Below are 14,957 nucleotides of genomic sequence, written 5' to 3'. Positions count from 1 at the left end.
CTGCAGTGTGTATGGTGCTGTCAGCTGGTGTTTTACGCCAAACTCCTCAAAATACCTCTTAAAACATTTTCTCCCGAACTGCGCTCCGTTGTCTGTGATTAACACCTTTGGAATGCCAAATCGTGCCAAAATTCCCTCTCTAAATCCTCGTATTACGCTCTCCATTGTTGTCTTTCTAATTACCATTATCTCTACCCATTTTGAAAATCTGTCAACGAAAACTAATGCCATTGTATTACCATGTTTTGAGCGTGGCATTGGACCAACAAAGTCTGCACACACTGTTGCTCATGGTTCTTCTGGAATTTTAGTTAACATCTTACGCGCGGCCTGTTGTTGACTAGGTTTGCATACCTGACATCCATGACATTGCTGTACGTACTTCCTTACGTCTCTGAACATTCCGGGCCAGTAATATCGTGTCGTCGCTCGTGATTTTCGAACGCCCATGTGTCCTGCGCTTGGTGTGTCATGAACTTCCGCCAGCACTCTGCGTCTCTGTGGGGTCGGTACACATAGCTTCCACGGTACTGCGTCTTCACCATCAACTTGACTCTCTATTCTCCTGTATAGATTTCCGTCCTCGATCACATAGTCTGGAAATTTCTCCGGAGCCTTTCTCACCTCTGCCATCTTCGCTTTCAGCCACTTGCACTCGTCTTTGCCTTGCTCTACCGTCAGCCTGCTTAGTTGCTCGTCCATCGGCTGTCTCGAAAGCGCATCTGCCACCACGTTTAGCTTTCCTTTCCGGTACTGTACGTCGAATGAGTATTGTTGTAGTTCCAGTGCCCATCTAGAAATCCGTCCAGTCGGACTGTCTATTGCGTTCAACCATTTTAGAGCTAGGTGGTCCGTGATTAGCATGAACGTGTATCCCTCTAGGTAGGGTCTCATCTTCCTTAGCGCCCAAACTATTGCCAAACATTCCTTCTCTGTCGGGGAGTAATTTGTTTCTGCCTTGTTAATTCGGCGACTCGCATAAGCAATCACTCGCTCTTCGCTGTCTGATCCTTGAGTAAGAACTGCTCCGAGACCAAAATCGCTTGCGTCCGTCTGTAAACAAAACTTCTTCGTAAAATCTGGACAAGCTAGTACAGGTGCTTGGGTGAGTGCGGTCTTTAATGCTTCGAATGCCGACTGCTGCTCTTCCGACCACTTCCACTTTCTTCCTTTTTTTAGCATTGACGTCAACGGGTGTGAAACTTGTGAAAAGTCTGAAACGAGTCTCCTGTACCATGATACCACTCCTAGGAATCTTCGTAGTTCGCGTAAATTGTTTGGCGGTGTCAACTCGTTGATGGCTGCTATCTTGTCCGGGTCCGTGTGAATGCCTTCCTCGCTAACGACATGACCTAGATACTTCAAACTTTTCTTAAAAACTCACATTTTTCCGGGTTTATCTTAAGGTTTACTCTTCGTAGCCGTTGAAATACTTCCGTCAGGTGTCTTATGTGTTCTTCCAATGTTTTGCTCGTAATGATGATGTCATCTCTGGTCCTATAACGTGATCGAGTGCTCTCTGGAAAGTTGCTGGGGCTGAGTGTAGACCGAACGGCATTACCTTCAATTTATATAGTCCACGGCCAGGTACAGTGAATGCGGTGTATTGCTTGCTGTTTTCTTCCATGAGGATTTGCCAATATCCATTCTTTAAATCGACACTGCTGTGTTGTATACGTGGTAACGGGTATGCGTCTGGTACTGACCTTGCGTTTAGTTGGCGGTAATCCACGCATAGTCTCCACTTACCATTTTTCTTTCTTTCCAAAACTATTGGTGCGCTGTGCGGACTTCTAAAAGGTTCGATACAACCCTTCTCGATCAGCTCATCGATTTCCTTATTTATAAGATCTCTGTCAGGGGTAATGTTTTCATAATCTTCTACCAAACTTACCAATTCTTCCAGGCTGCTGATCTCGCTTCTTTTAACATACAGCTGGATTTCTCTGCGGGAGTTCCTGTATATGCGGTTTAGATTTCGGTCTTCGGTGTAGGCTGCATGTCGCATCAGCCCTTGTAGTGCTAGCACATAATCCTTGAACTTCTCTCCTGGTCTTTGCATGCGTGCCCGTATCTCGTCGTCCAACTGTTCGAAATATCTGGAGCTGAGGAAAAATTTTAGGAAATCCTTCTTGAACGCGTTGAAGAACTAGCAGAATGATACGAAATAAACGTCAACTCGATACCAAGAGCATTTCCGGAGCTACTCAAGGACAAAGCGTTGGTTTGGTACCGAAATAACAACCGGAGCTGGAAAGTCCGGCAATGCTCTTGGTATCGAGTTGACGTTTATTTCGTGTCCTTCTGCTAGTTCTTCAACGCGTTCGATGAACTCTAGAGGATCCTTGCCCCCGTCCCCCCGTTTTAAACCCCATTTTCTTACCCGGTCCATAGTGGTTGAGTACAGCCTGGCTGTTGCATCGCATATAGTGGTGGTTCTGGGACCCCGTATTGGTTGGGTGCGCCGGTTGTATTATCGCCATCCGTTTTCGTAGCACTTGGAGATGTCGACCGATTACTTGCCTGTGGTATGTTTGGTGTAGATGTCGTCCGTGCGTGTTGTAGAGCTAGGTCTGTAATCCGATCCTGCCATTTATCGTTGTCCTTTTCTGCCTTACGAACGCCGCCAGTCGCTTCCTTCGTTCGTCTACCGTTCCTGTAGCATCCAGCCCGAACTCCGAGTGGTAACTTAACAGCTCCTCTCGGGTGAGATAGTATAGCCATGATACCTTTACCATTTTCTTATTTGTGTGTCTTCCTTGTTGGTTTCTGTGGTTAGCCTTCGTTGCTTCACTTGATTTCCGTATGTCCTTGTTACCTTCCTTTGAATACCCTTTTTGTAAAGCCTTGATGATATCCTTGGTCTTTCTTTAGCCTGCTCGGGCGCCATGTGTGACGGACTTATTTTTGCTGAGGTATACCCAGTCCGTCCAGGGTTCCTATAGTTGGTGGGAGAATCTATTCCGATTGAAATAAATAAACGAAAGAGTTCTGAAAATACGTTATAAAATTTATTTAAAAATTCAATATCCCTTAATAGCTACACCTATTCTCTGTCCCTGTCTCGATAAGAGTAGCTGAGGTAGAACCCCTCTGCCAAGCTCTCCGTCAGTTGGAGTAGAAACCTCCTACTGAATATAAAACTAATCACGAAATGAAGTAGAAACCTTCAGGTCATGTTCTGGTCAGTGATAGAAGCCCACTGACTCATATGCCAATCTCCTAGCTTCTGATCTTACAAGCTAATTTGTCGTACGCCGGCGGACGGTTATTTCCTAAAAACAATTCGTTAGTAACAATTCCTCCGTTATACAATTATGTAGGACTGCGCGCAGGCAGTCAGGAATTTTACAATAACAATTATAAAATGTAAAAATGCAAAAATCGAATACTGGTCTAACGCTACTTTCGCTGCATTATATTAGCATATACATACGCTTACATGCTAACATACGTTTTCCCTTCTTCCATTATCATGCCTATGGTTGTACATATGTATATATATATATATATATATATATATATATATATATATATATATGCATACTTTCAATCATATAGGATAATCCGCTATCCCGGCATTTAGCTTTATCCCAATTTTCGGGAGCCTAATATACAAAGCGAACAGTGTACCTAATCTCGTACATTCGCTTTACCTTTTGAATTCAATCATTTGTGTTTATGCGTGTGTGCGCTGTTGCTTGGTTCTGCTGGTGCGTTGGCCTCGCTTGATGTTTTCGACTTCTGCTTACGGCGTTCGTTGGTGTGTGGTATGCTTGTGCGTAAGTATGTATAGAAAAATTCCAATTAGCAGCGGCGCTTATTTTGGCGACTTGCTGCTGATCTCCGTTTATTCAAATTAATATGTATGTTGTATTTGTAGTTGAGTGCACTGGATGCGCAAATGGTTGGTTGACCGGCGCAATTTTATGTTTTGTGCGTATCCACTTCCCTTCCAAATGTTTTAGTGTATGTTAGGGTGACCTATATTTGAAATTTATGTGGGCGAAAACGTAAATATTTTGCTTGTGTGCAAAAGTGCGCAAGTCTGGTTTGTCCTTCAATTTAGTAAATAATAATTCAATATACAGCAGCATATATGTATTTTGACGTGTAATTCATAAAGTTATAGTACATGTCATAAAAATGTATAAATGTTAAATTCAGGGTTATAAATTCAATTATTGTATAAAATGTATGTTGAAAAAGTGAAAAAAAAAAACAAGTATATGTTGTGAGGGTACAAAACCCTCGGTTTTGGGGTCCTCAGAGTATATATCCCAGTGCCAAGCTATCTCTCATGATCCTGGCGAAATGCGGGATAATCTGTGTCCCTTGCTGCATTAGCGCCGGGTAGATGTCATCCACCCCCGGAGATTAGTATTTCTTAAAAGATTCCAGTGCCCGTCTGACTCTGGCCTCACAAAAGAGGGAGTCGGCTAATTGCCAGTCTGATGGGGTTGGTCTCATTTTGGGGAATGCAGGTTCCGGTACTTGCGGAGAGGCATCAGGAAAATGCGCTTGCAGCACGGCCTTTACTCGCTCTTCCACCGTTCCGGTATAGGTACCGTCTGGGAGCTTAATTGCTAGGTTAATCTGTCCCTGCTCTTTGGCTAGGGCCTTGTGGAGCCTTGCTGCTGCAGGCCTGCTGGAAATTCCCTCACAGAAATTCCTAAAGCTTTCCCTTTTTGCTTTCCTTATCTCTTTATTGCACTTAGTTAGATTTTGGGTGTATTCCTCCCAGTTGCCGGTTCTCCTTGCCACGTTAAAGAGTTTCCTGACTTTCCTTCTTAGCAACGTCAGGTCATGCGACGACCAGGAGGTTGTCTTCTTACCCTTAACCAAGGAGGCCCGGCAACTGGAGTTAAAGGCATCTATCATTATTTGATATGCCCTATCCATTCTGCTCTCTAACTCGGTACAATTGGTACTTATGCCTTTATTCTTAAGGCTTCCTATGTTAACTTCTATAATACTTTTGTAGCTGCCACAGTCTGTTTTCCTGGGATTTCTTTTAGGGTTGGTTTGCCCCGATATAGCGCCCAGCTCAAACCTTATCATTCTGTGGTCTGAAAGGGAGGGTTCTTCTGAGACCATTTCGAGATCATATTCTCAGTTAGGTTGTTACCGAGTGTTGTATCAAGGACTTCTGCCCTAGCTCTCGTAATAAACGTCGGTTTACTCCCGACGTTGTATATACTTAAATCATTGCTGGCTATATATTCTAGCAGGCACTCACCCCTCTGGTTGGAGCACAATGCTGGAGTCCTCTCCATTGACCCCTGCATCGATTTGTACCGCCACCAGGTCTCGACTTAAAAACTCTGTAATGCAGAAATAGTTAATATTTGCTTTAAGCATTACACATGCTCTAGGTCTCTGCTGGGAGAGATACCAAATTACTCTACTGTTACTTACACTAAGGCCCCTCACCTGTCCCTTGTATGCCCAAGGTTCCTGTATGAGGGCGATGCCCAGATCATCCGAGGCAAACCTCCTCGCCAGCACAGCCGAAACTGCAATGGCGTGGTGGAGGTTGATCTGGGCTATCTGAATGCTTACGCCGGTCATTTTGGCCCGGCCGGCCTCATCGGGTCGTCGTAGTCCGACAGCCTGCTTTAACTATCGTCCCGCCTATCCAGTGCCAGCTCTTGGAGGTTCAGGCCCTCAACGAGCTCCTGTGTGGTGGGTATTGCTTCGTCCCTTGGTTGCGCAATTTCGCCACTGCTACTTGCTGCGGTGAGAGGGTTTGTAGTCCCGCGAGCTCGGATGGTGTCGATGCTCGCGTCCGACATGTCCTCGTCGGACAACTTGTCATTGTCAACGCCCTCTATCGCCTTATCTTCCTGCCGCTCACTATTCCCTGGTTGCTTCTGCCTCCAGGGTCTAACTTGGATCAAGCCGTACCTGTAGTGTAGCTTGAAACCATTCCTACGTGTGAGCTGGTAGGATTCTTCGTCAATGCCCACGTCTAGACGTAGGCCCGTTTCCTCCGCGCTCCAGTTGATGACACGCCACCTCTGCGTCTTGAGGCCCTCGTTCTGGTTCGCGAGGAGCCGGATCTCAAATTCTCTGGGGCGATCCGCACTTCTGGGGAGGAACATTGTCGCGTTATGCGTGGGCGGCATGTTATCCCCGCGCCTCGTGCATAATTGTGGCACTGCCCACCCCTCGAGTGTTGGCACAACTTTCTCGAGCCACTTTGCGGTTCTCTCGTCCTCGCAGTCAACGGGGAGGAGCCCTGCTCGGAAGTACAACGCACAAAATATTAGGGCATGCCCACACCCCTTGACTACCCCATCCATAATCCGCTCCTGGAGGGTTTTCAGGTCTTCTTGACCTAGGGCATCCGCTGGGTAGTTCCCGGGTAGCACAGCCACTCGAGTACCCCTGAGGGCGTCCGAGTAGTTCTGCTGCCTTGGTGCTGCTACAGCGGGTTGCCCAGCCGCCCTGGCCAAATTCTCCCTGCGCATGGTTGCAGTGTTCTGCGGAGCATAGGCCCGTTGCCTCTTCGAACTGGGAGTTTCCTCCGGCGTAATCTTCCCGATCCTACGCTTTCTAGCGGGAGCGGATGTATGCTGGCCAGCTGCCGCTGGCTGCCCTCTATTTCGCCTCTGTTTCCTCGTTCGGCGGCCGTTGTTTTCTGCTCGTGGGCTGGTTTATGCCTGTGCTCGTTTGCCCTGGCTCTTGCCTCCCTCGGCGGCAGGCCCTCCTCGAGGTATCGGAGATACCATTTCACTCCAGACCCAGCCGGCATTTATCGGAAAGCGATCCTGGTCTGCCCGGTGGTGGTAGTGCAGGTTGCCTGCCTCTATTATGCCTTCTGTTGGGCCGCTTCCACTCTTCCGGGTCTCTCTCACGGTTGTTCCTTTTCTGGGACCTATCGCAGCTGCCTTGTGAGCTGCTTCCAGACTCATGCTCCGACGGTGAGCGCCTGGATTTATTCGTCCCTATAGAGGACGTGCTAGGGTGGCTGTTGTCCCTTTCGCTCGTGTGTGTAGAGGTATCGTTTGGATGCTATACCTCTTTCCTCGGTGGCCAGTTCCATTGTTTTATTTATTTTATTTATTTTTATTTATAAATTCCAAACACAACAACCATAAGTTTTATTTATAGTGTTTGGTGTTAAAATAACATAATATTAAATGTGTTTAATTGTAGAGAGAAAGATATTAGATTTGAAAGGAGAAGAGAAAAGAAAAAAGAGTGAAGGATTTTCAAAAGTATTTCAACATGTTAAGCTAGATGACTCAATAGTTTCCTTTTGAAGTGCATTATGTTGGAAATGCTTCTGATCTCCAAAGGCAAAACATTCCAGAGACGTACTGTTATAACAAAAAATTGACGCTCAGAAATTCGTGAGCCATATCTTGTATGCAGTAGTTGAGATGATCGCACGGACCGTGCTAGCTGAAGTCTTTCGTATAGATAGGCACGCTCCTTAAACAACACTATTGCAACACATATGCATCTAAATTTAAGCAGATTGTTGAATGTTATATTGTATATCTTATGAGCATATTCGGAAATATGTTCATAAGGACGTATACCATAAATATAGCGGGCTATGTTATTTTAAATTACATTAAGTTTTTTACTACACTCACTGTCACAATAGGCAAAAACTTCGCAGCCATACAGCAATGATGGTAACAAGTAACAGAAGCAATCTAATTTTAACTGGTGTGAAGTGTTGTGTGGTCCATAGTGTTCGTAGCCTGCCATATATTTTACCTATTGTAGGAAGGATGTGATTATTCCAAGTTAATGTTCTGTTAAAAATTACACCAAGATTTTTTGCCGTGTTGACAAAGTTTATCGGAGCATTGTTCAGTGCTATTTTGGGGCATTGATCTATGTTAATGGGTTTTTATAAATAGCGATGCATTTAGACTTACTTGGGTTTAAGACTAGCCCGTTATCACTAGCCCACTTATTTATGAGAGATAGATCGGAATTTAAATTTCGTACGCAGTTATTAATGCAGGCTGAGGGCCCGGCTAAATATATTTGAACGTCATCTGCATAAACGTGCACTTTACTATATTTAAGAATTTCAGGCAGGTCATTTATATATAGAACGAATAACAAGGGTCCAAGTATAGATCCTTGGGGAACTCCCTTGATATCTCTCAAGAAGATACGTATTTACTAACTCCAAGGCTGGAGCTGAGAAATTGAAAAGCGTTTTAAGTTTTAAGCATAGTAAAGTATGGTCAACTGAGTCAAATGCCTTCGAGTGGTCCAAGAGTGTGAGGAACGTTACATGGTCCTTATCCATATTTCTTCTAATATCATCTGAAACGCTTAATAGCGGTGTGATACTGCTCCTGCTTGTCCTGAATCCCGACTGATGCGGGCTTATCAGGGAGTTTTTATGGACAAAACTATTTATCTGTCGATGCATCACGCGTTCGAAAACCTTAGAAAGAAAAGGCAGAATAGCAATGGGTCGAAAGTCACCATTTGGTTTCTGAACAGGAATAATTTTAGCTTTTTTCCAGCAATTAGGATAAACTGATGTAGTTAAAATGGAGTTGAAAGCGTATACGATATATGAAAGAATTTTTGGCAGGATACATTTTAAGAGCTTAGGATGAACACCATCAAGGCCAACGGCGCTTGACTTGATTGAGAGAATGGACTCGACCACATCGCATTCATCGACGCATTGAAAGGCAAAAACGGGTAAGGTAACACTTGGACCAGAACTATAACGATTATAGTTAATATTATGCAGAGAAAGTGGGGAATTTGCAAAGGTTGCGTTTAACTCATCTACATTAACCGATTCGGAGATATGTGTAGTTTTTTTACCAATTCCAATTTCGCGGATATGCTTCCACGTCTTCTGTGAGCCAATGGCTGTACTGAACTGATATTCATAATACTTTCTTTTTTGCCTCTTAATTGTTTTTGTCACGTCACTTCTCAGTTTCTTGTTTTCTTCGTGGCCCCGCGATGCACATTGGTGGTACTAGGCCCTCCATGGTTCGCGGGTTTCTTTCTCGATTCTTCTTGCTCCCCTTTCTTATTTCGCACGCGCTGCCCACCAGTGGCAGAGATGCCGCTGGGGATCGCTTGTTTCGTTGCTGTTTTGATAACATGCTCTTTTGGCCCATGCTGCTCTCCTTGGGCGTTGGTATTGCCCTTGGTGTTTGCGGGTTTAAGAGCCGGCTCTCTGCGCACTCCAGCGCTGGTGGAGGGGGATTCATCGTCCCTCTGGTGCTCTAGGAATAGCATTGCCTCCTCCCTCGTGAGGCTTTCCAGGAATTGCCTAGAGTACCTACGTGGCCTGCTCTGCTTGCTTTTCCTCCTAGAGCCCGTTCTACCTGTTGTGTTGCTGTTGTTGTTGTTTGTATTGGCATTGTTGTTGTTGTTACTCATTTTGTTCTTACGACAACTTGCTTGACATGGCAAGCGTGGTTGTCAAAAATATATACGGGGGAGCTCGGTTGGTCCGCCGCGGCAGAGCCCCTTGACGCAGTAAGGCCACGGTTACTCCCCAAGGTGGCCCGGTGTTGGGGAGGCGCCGTTATAATACAGCCGGTGTTGTGAACCTCCTGGCTGCGAACCAGTCCAATGGGCACAGTGACGCATGACACCCTGGATTAGGAGGTGATAGTTCCTGGTTACCGATCGCATTCGACCACATCTGTCAGGAGAGTCGGTTGCACCGCTCCCATCTGACCAACTAGTTTCACCTGCGATCGCCATAAGCCCCTGCACCACTACAAGGTGACTGTCTTCGCAGGAGTTTAAGGTTATTAGTGGACTAACCAAAAAATGAGTATTAGTGCGTATGCAAACAAAGAATATCAAGCACTTAGTAGTGGATATAACACATTTACATAGTCATGCTTCGTAAAATGAATAACCGCTCATAAACCATGAAGCAGTCCAGTGCTCAATTGTCTTATTGAGCAAGAAAGTCAACTGTGTTGCACGAAAACACTAATTGGAATAAGTAAGACTAACAGTGCAATAAAATGAATAAAGTCATGTCAGTCTTCTGATGTTAGCAACACAACGATGTACACGAAACTAAACTGAATACAGAGCTAAAGTAAAACCGATAATAAACGAAGTATACAGTGTATTACACACGAAATCAAATCAATGTGTTCTACTGAATTAAAGCGACTATGAAATCAGTTTATATTCAGCAATATCATTTGTAATGAATTTACTGCAAATCCTCTTATTTGCAACCTTCTGCTAAGTTCGAATCACTAAACTGTTGAATAAATAACTCCAATATTTAATAATGCAAAATGGCCTTTATTAAAGTACTTCACAATAACACCACTAAACTTATTTTCACAATAATACTGCTATTGCTCGCTAGATAGCGTCTTAAATCCAACTGATTGTCGCTCCTCTTCTGTTGCTGCATTTTATAGTGTTTGGTTTCCTCGTTGATATTTCTAGGGGTCTTCACTGCCCTCCTCCTAAGTGTGATCGTCCCGATCAGACAAATCTCTCGATCTAACCGCTGCTAGCCTCTCCAAATGAACCACCCTTCTTTTTCGTGGTTTCCCAATTGTTTGGATGCGGTAGATCACATCACTGATCCTCTTCACAACTCTGTACGGACCTTCCCAACTGCACCGATATTTGGATGGAACACCTTTCCGCTGGTGAGGGTTGTATAGCAGTACCAACTCTCCCTTCCGAACTATTTTCCTTGTCGTACCTGTGTTTCATCTTTCTACTCATTACCCTGGGCCGTTCTTTCACACTCTGTTGTTTGGCCAATGAACTATTTCGTAGAGCTTGCGCTTGACGGATTGGTTTCACATAATCAGTATCGTTCCCACGTTTCACAACAGTAGTGCGCCCCGGCTTGAAACTACCGTCGCATTCTTTCTGGAAAATTGTTTCCTTCCTTTTGGTGCGCTCGTTCGGGTTTGCCGATGCCAGTGTTTCTCTCGCAGGTATCTTTGATTTTGTTTTGTTTGTCCCATTCGTTCCATAAAATGTTACTTGTGACTTTCGTGGTCTTTGTCGACTCTTCTCCACCAGTACTCGATTACTGCTGAACCCCTTTTCCAAACTGAAGCTAAGTGGTATGCTGGTTCTTGTAGCGCATACTCTTTCTCCGCATATCGAGCCTGATGTCATGGTCAACTAAGAGGTCCACTCCCAATATGACTTCATCAACTATCTCCGCCACAATGAATTTGTGTAGAACCATGACCTTTCCAACTAATACCTCACATACCAATTCTTCTTGGACTTGGTTATACTCGCCACTGACCGTACGCAATCTTTCTCCAGGTAATGGCTTTACTCTCCTGTTGACCAAATCGGATCGGATTAAAGAATGAGATGCGCCCGTATCTACAGTCAGTACACGCTCCTTGTCATCCACATTTCCTTTGACGGTAAGACTGCTCGATTTCCTTCCAGTTTGCGAGATAGGTATCACACGACATTCAATAGCTGGGGCCAACTCTCGATCTCTACATCTTACTCGCTCTTGCTCATCCCTTCCATCTTTGTTATTAAGACCCATGCTATTGAATTCACTAGGATCAAGATCGCAATGACGTGCAATGTGACCGGGCTTCCCGCATTTGAAGCATTTGATAACTCTTTCACTCCGCTTTTGCAATCCTTTCAGCGCCTCCAATATTGCGTCTACTCACTCTGACCTTTCTACTTCCACACGGCGTGCTTTGAAAACTGGCTTACACAGAAGCGACGCTGTTTCCTGAATCAGAGCATGTGATACCGTTTCTGCGAATGTTGGCTTTGGGTTTGCGTATGTAGCTCGCTTTGTTTCGACGTCCCGTATGCCATGTATAAAGCTCTGAATCTTTATCCTTTCAGTGTATTCCACGGGTGCGTCCGCATTCGCTATATGTGCCAGCCTTTCAACATCTGACGCAAACTCTTGTAATGTCTCACCAGGCTTCTGGAAGCGGTTCAGTAACTCCATTTGGTATATCTGTCTCCTGTGCTCAGTTCCGTATCGTCTCTCTAGAGCACCCATCAATGCTTCATAACAGTTCCGTTCGCCCTCTGGAATGGTTTGTAAAATCTCAGCTGCAGGCCCTTTCAATGCCATGAACAGTGCAGCAACTTTATCTTCAGCATTCCAGTTGTTCACAGCTGCGGTCTTGTCAAACTGTAGGTTAAAAACCTGGAAAGGAAAAGAACCGTCAAAGGAGGTTTTTACCTTGGATTGCTTGCTGAAACAGCTGGGCGATTTAGTTGTAACTGCTCCATACGACCTTTTAAATCATCTACTTCTGCCTGAAATTGAGCCATTTTTGCATCCTGCGCATCCAGTTTTGATGATACCCTTTTCTCCTGCGCCTCCAGCTGCGAGGATATGCAGGCCTCCTGTGCTTTCAACTGCTCAGCCAACTGAGATGTCATATATGTCTTCTGTTCTTCCAGTTGAGATGCCATATATGTCTTCTGTTCTTCCAGTTGAGATGAAATTTGCGACGACATTTCTGAAATACGCGTTTCTTGTGCTTCGATCTTTGATGTTATTCGTGTCTCTTGGGATTCCATCTTGGATGTTATACGGTTCTCCTGCGATTCCAGTTGGGATGCCACTTTTGATGTTTGTACAGATATTGCAGCCAAAATCGTTTTCAAGTCTGTGCTCGTAACTGTCTGCGATGTTTCGTTTTTCTCTTCAATTTTTGTTGTTGTCTCCTCGCCATCAAGAGGAAAGACATACTCTTCCACGTTAGTTCCCTCTAGTTCCATTTCCTTTCGTAGTCGTGCCTGAAGTTCGGGTTTAATGCCGGTTGTATTCAATCCACGGCTCTCCAACTCCTTCTTCAGTTGCTGGATCTTCAATTCACTCCACTTTGCCATGTCCTTGTTGCTCTCGGAACTAATTCAACAATTCCTCTTCTGACACCAATTGTAACGAATTTACCGCAAATCCTCTTATTTGCAACCTTCTTCTAAATTCGAATCACTAAGCTGTTGAATAAATAACTCCAATATTTAATAATGCAAAATAGCCTTTACACAAACAGTTGATTTTCTTGCTAATATTCGTAACAATATATGTATGGGACATATGTGTTGCGAGGCACTCATATTTTTTTTTATTTTATTTAGTTATTTATTTATTATTTAAAGTCGACGACAAACTATGGTCGACTGCATAATATAAAAGATATATAAATATACAACTCAAAAGATAAAATTTAAGATATATCGAGATTTCAACAATGTTATATTACAAACAAAGAAATATTAATGAACATTACTATTTAATTTCAAAATATAATAATAATAAGAAATATGAGTAGAAATAAGATCTTATGCCGAAATCTTATTTATGTGTATTTTCTATTTTATGTGCTAATCACTGATAGTATTTTTCTGTACTTGACTAAGTACACATTTAGACACAATTTTATGGCTTATGACTAAGTGCACTAATTTTATTAGTACTCAAAGAAGATCTCTGTTAGGAGACGGATCCGTATTGGATTCGATACCTTCCCGGAGCAAGAGAATATGGAGCAGTCCCGCTGCAAGGAGCTGCTGGGAGGATAACAATTTGTGGTAGGGACGCAACAAATTAAGTGGGGTTACACTGAAATGACAGTAATTGGTCGGGAAAAATCCTGAGTCGCTCCGTACATAGAACCGACTGCCTTGGGAAGCATGTCACCACATGCGTCGTTAGTATCTCTTATTAGAACAGCCTTTTAAAAGGTATATTTGTTTTTGTTGTCTTCGAACTGTACTCTTTAAGAATAGCTTCAAAATTGAGGTTATGGTATTAATTGGTTTTTGCAGTGTGAGCAAGTTAAAAATAAAATGCAAGTTTAAGCTATTTAAAAATACATAAAATATCATTGTACTGAAATAAATAAAAATGAATAGTGAATTCAAAGATATTTGCTTCATTTTAAAATAATATTAGTGTCTTTAGCTTGTTGTGTTCTTTTTTGTTATTTAAAATTTCGAAACCAGAGCCACCCACATGCCCAATGCGTATTGTTTGGATAATAAGTAAGAAATTGTAAAAAATTTCTTTAAGTTTGTAACGTATGAAGCGAATTATTATTATTTTACATTTTTGCTGTTTCTTTGAAAAAATTACTTTGATAGTTTTATATTTATGCATAGTTTTCATTTAAATGCTTTAACATTTGTGCACCTATGAATTTGTATTCCATTATTTAATTAAGCAATGCAATTTTTCATATTGTGAATGTGGAACCCTCCAGTAGGCCGGCCGGCAGTTGCAAACGAATTTTTTAATTAACATTTAAGTAACTTCCCGATAACCTACAAACTTGAAACTTGGAATATAGTTCAGAACCCGATGAAAATGCAAAAACTTCGATAGGTGACGCATGGATCGAAATATTTCAAAAATCGTATTTGTGGTCCGATTTGGCTCATATTTGGAACACATAAGGATCGAGATATTCAAAAAAATCGTATTTGTGGTCCGATTTGGCTCATATTTGGAACACATATTACATACGGAAATATAAATGATTTATGAAAAAACCCGCTAGGTGCGGCAAGGATCGAGATATTAAAAATACTCGTATTTGTAGTGAGATATGGCTCATATTTGGAACAAATATTACATACAGTCCGGTAGAAGTGACATCAAAATACTTTTGAGTTCGAGGATGGACAAGCATACGAGGCGCCGAGTCGAGTAAAGTCTTTGAAAGGATTATGTATTCAGAACTTAGTTTGTAACAAATTGCCAGGAAAGAGTCCTTGTAATAATGAGTCACTAAATGAACTAAATAGAATGAGAAATAATAGTCAATTAAATAAAGACTAACAACTTGAAAATCAAATAATTAAGAAACATTTTTAAGTTAAACGGTCTTATTTAAAATAATACTTACATTAAGTAATAATAATACTAAGAGCTATAAAATAATTGGGCAGGTCCTAGGTACTAGTCATCACACTCCTCATCAATCTAGGGCGTTGATCAGACA

At 42.9% G+C, this 14,957-nt stretch overlaps 1 protein-coding gene across 4 annotated transcripts in view; it reads left to right on the top strand.

Annotated features, from left to right (window-relative positions):
* Positions 1-14,957, top strand: part of kto (kohtalo) — a 693,872-nt gene that overhangs the window by 509,454 nt on the left and 169,461 nt on the right. The window lies entirely within an intron of this gene.

The sequence above is a fragment of the Eurosta solidaginis genome, chromosome 5 (genome assembly GCF_040869045.1).
Source record: "Eurosta solidaginis isolate ZX-2024a chromosome 5, ASM4086904v1, whole genome shotgun sequence".
Taxonomy (NCBI): Eukaryota; Metazoa; Arthropoda; class Insecta; order Diptera; family Tephritidae; genus Eurosta; species Eurosta solidaginis.
The sequence above is the reverse complement of the archived record's forward strand: the minus strand, read 5'-3'. Positions and strand labels throughout refer to the sequence as shown.